We start from the raw sequence: 3,850 nt of genomic DNA, 5'->3' as shown, positions 1-3,850 counted from the left end.
AGGGCCATCTGTTAATGCCCAGCCCTGGATGGGATCCAAGCTACCACTCACACCCTGGGCCTGAGGCAAAGAGCACCACAACCCAGGCCCTGGACCAAACCTATGTTATGACCTCTGCCTCCCCAGCCAGTTCCCCCTGAGGAATGGCTCAAGAAACTGGGGCAGACCTCAGGCCCTTATCCCAGATGCCCCCTTTGTGCAGGTCATGGGGTTCCCCTGCCTGGCTGACCACCCTCAGTTGTGGCTCTGCCTCTCCCATCCAGGACCAACCTAGCTAGTTCCGAGTTTGTGAGCAGTGGGGACTTGTACTCAGTGGTATTGCCTTGGGAGAATACCATGGCACTGGAGAGCGGGGGGTTACACTGAGCCGCTTGGTGCTCCAGCCTAAGCTACTTGCTTTGGGACACAGCATGTCTCTCCACTCCCGTGGGTCTTTCCTGGGCCCCCCACCCTGCTCAGCATAAGGATGGAGCCCCCTAACTCTCATGGCTCCTTCCACGTGATATCTGCCAGGTCCTCTGAGCCTTTCTGCTCCAAAGACAGGATGGCTCATCACACACTGCCTCTAGGCTCTGGTTACATCAGCCTCTGAAACCTGGAGAATGCATGCTTCCTAAATGCCGTGCTACAGGTCTGAGCAGTGCTCGGCCTCTTCAGGACTCCTGTCTGCAAAGGGACTTTTGGCAAGAGGTGCCTGGAGGCTCCCAAGCCCAAGAGCTTGCTGAAGGCTTTGCAGATGTAATTGGTGCCCTGTGGTACCCTGACTCCTGCAAAGCAGTGAATTCTGCTCGATTCTGAGCTGTTTTCCAGATGTATGTTCCCTCCTTCAGTGGAGACAGCCAGCAGGATGCCCAAGAATTCTTGAAGCTGCTCATGGGGCAGCTGCATTTGGAAATCAATCGACCAGGCACAGGCTCCCCCAGTCTTGATGGACAATCCAGCCCCCCTCCACCCTGTGGAGGAGGGGCTCTGCCAGAAGAACCTGAGCTAAGTGACGATGAACAAGCCAACTTCATGTGGAAGCTTTACCTGAAGCGAGAAGACAGCAAGACTGTGAACCATTTTGTGGGCCAGTTGAAAAGCTGCCTGAAGTGTTGGGCTTATGGGTATTGCTCCACACCTTCCAGGTTTTTTGTGACCTGTCCCTATCCAACCCCAAGAAAGGATTTTCTGTGGGGCCAGGTGTCTCTGCAGAATTGTTTCAGCTTTTTCACCAAGGAAGAAGAGCTAGAGTTGGAGAATGCCCCAGTGTGTGACCGGTGTCGGCAGAAAATACAAAGTACCAAGAAGTGGACAGTACAAAGATTCCCCCAAATCTTGATACTCCATCTGAATTGATTTCCTACCTCCTGTGGCTCTACCAAGAAAAGCTCTGTAGGTGTAGACTTCCCAATGTGGCGACCTAGCCTGGGGGATTTTGCCAGTAAGAAAGCAGGAAGCCCCGTATACAAGCTGTATGCCCTTGCAATCACTGGGCAGCAACCATAATGCCACTACACAGCCCCATGCCTGTGCCAGGCTGGTTGGCATGTCTACAATGACTCTCATGTCCCCCCCGTCAGTGAAAACCAGGTGGCATCCAGTGAGGGCTACGTGATGTTCTACCAACTGATGCGGAGCCACCCCAATGCCTGTGACACTCCCTTTAAGCCCCAGCACCTGTGAATCCGTTGACACCCTTAAACTCAGACTCCCTCTTTACCTCAGAGACGTCTGTTTTTGTGTCTTTTTTATTGGGGAGGGAGAAAGGGTGGTTGTAGCTCCCATTTTTTTTTTTTTAAATACCCTTCCACCTAGAGATTCCCTTGTCTCCAAGCCCCATGTATGGAACTACCAGGCCCCTACAGACCCTAGTTTCTCTTCAGTCTCACTTTTTGTGAATAAATTAAGGGAAAGAAAAGAGATTAAATAAAACAAAATATGTGCACAGTTTAGAATAGTGCTGGCTCATACAAAGTGTCCATAAACCTTGGCAATTACCATTACTACGCATATGGAGCTTGGAGATGGCTTCTCACAGGAGCTTAACAGGTGTCCTCTTGTGAAATCTCTTTAAAGATAAGGAAACAGAGGTGTGGGGATGTCCAGGGAGGTGTGGTGAGAGCAGCGCTAGAGGGCCAAAGATGGAGATTCAGAGACAAAGTGGTGGCTTTAGAAAGACAGGTCCTACTCAAAGCCTTTGGTCCTCCTCACTGCACTTAAAGTCCAGATGCCTTGGCATGGCCTCTAAGGCCCCACCCAATCTGGTCTTCACCCTCCAGTCAAAGCCCATCCCATACCCACCTTCCCTGAACTTTTTGGGTTCTTAGATGCTCCAGGATTAACCCTTCTCAGTACGTTCATACATGCTGTTCCCTCCTCCCTGAACACTCCTCACCTTCACTGGCACCTGCCTGACACCTCCTCAGGGCCACCAGCCCAAGTAGTGACAGTGTGTGGACAAAGAGAAGGCACCCGCTCTGACAAGGCCAGTGCTGGCACTCAGCCTATTGAGCCTTTGCAGTCTGGCTTAGCTGCATGCGCATTTCAGTTAGGCACACACTCAGGGTACAGCCTCCACAATGCAAGAGCAGAGCTTCAGGTTGAAACTCAGAATGTTCCTCAGAGAACGTTCCTGCTCCCACTTCACCTAAGTTAGGACTCCTTCCTCATTGGTATCCTGTCCTTCTGGCACTCGCTACCCCATACTTGTATATTTATACTTCGTCATTTGTCAATATCTATCACCACCCTCTAGCTCAATGACAGTAGGAACTGTACCTGATTGATTACTGTCCCTGGAACATACTAGGTGCTCAATAACTATGAGTCACATGAATAATGGAATGAATGAATGAAAAAAAACAGTATGCCTAGATTAACTTAGTCGCCTATCTTGAACTTGAGAGAACCACTGATTAGGGGTAAAAGAATATCTCTGATAAAAACTAAGAAAGGTGTCCCCAGTCAGAAAGCCTGAATCAATTTAAGTGATCAATATCATGTTCTCAAAATCCCAATCAAAATTCCAACAACACTATTACTGCAATGGAAAAACTAATTATCAATTTTATGTGAAAAGGAAAGAGGTCTTGAACTACCAAAGCAATATTTGAAGAAGGAGAACAAAGGAGGCCTCAAACTTCCCAATTTCAAAACATACTATACAGCTACAATAAACAAAACAGCTTGGTACTGGTTAAATGATAGACACATAGACTAATGGAATAGAATTGCGAGCCCAGAAATAAATTCATCCATGTATGGACAACTCACTTTTAGAAAGGGGTCTAAGTCCATTCAATGGAGAAGGAGCAGTCTCTTCAACAAATGGTGCTGGCAAATTGAATACCCTCATGCAAAAAAAATGAAACAGGACCAATACTTCACACAAAACTAACTCAAATGGACCAAGGGCCCAAACGTTAAAGCTGAAATATAAAGTTTTTGGAACAAAAAATAGGAGCAAATCTATGGACCTAGTTTTTTGTTTTGTTTTTTAATGATAGATTATCAAACACAGCTACAAATGCACAAACAGCTGAAGACAAATTAGATAACTGGAACCTCATAAAAATTAAATATGTTCATCAAAAGACTTTATAAAAAGAGTAAAAAGACAACCTACAGACTGGAAGAAAATCTTTAGGAACAATACATTCAACAAGGGTCTAATATCCAAAATTTATACATAAAGCTTCTACAACAAAAAGACAATCCAATCAAAAAATGGGCAAAGGACATGAACAGACACTTCACCAAAGAGACTATTTGAGTAACCAACAAACAAATGAAAAGATGCTCATTGTCATTAGTCATTCCAAAACCCATTGCCATCGAGTTGATTCTGACTCATAGGACAGGGTAGAAC

General features: G+C 46.5%; 1 pseudogene; it reads left to right on the top strand.

Moving 5' to 3' along the window:
• Positions 1–308: 308 nt before the first annotated feature.
• Positions 309–1,665, top strand: LOC100655477 (ubiquitin carboxyl-terminal hydrolase 21-like; annotated as a pseudogene).
• The last annotated feature ends 2,185 nt before the right edge of the window (positions 1,666–3,850 follow it).

The sequence above is a fragment of the Loxodonta africana genome, chromosome 15 (assembly GCF_030014295.1).
Source record: "Loxodonta africana isolate mLoxAfr1 chromosome 15, mLoxAfr1.hap2, whole genome shotgun sequence".
Classification (NCBI taxonomy): domain Eukaryota; kingdom Metazoa; phylum Chordata; class Mammalia; order Proboscidea; family Elephantidae; genus Loxodonta; species Loxodonta africana.
Note: the sequence above shows the minus strand (reverse complement) of the source record. Positions and strands in the feature narration are given on the sequence as shown.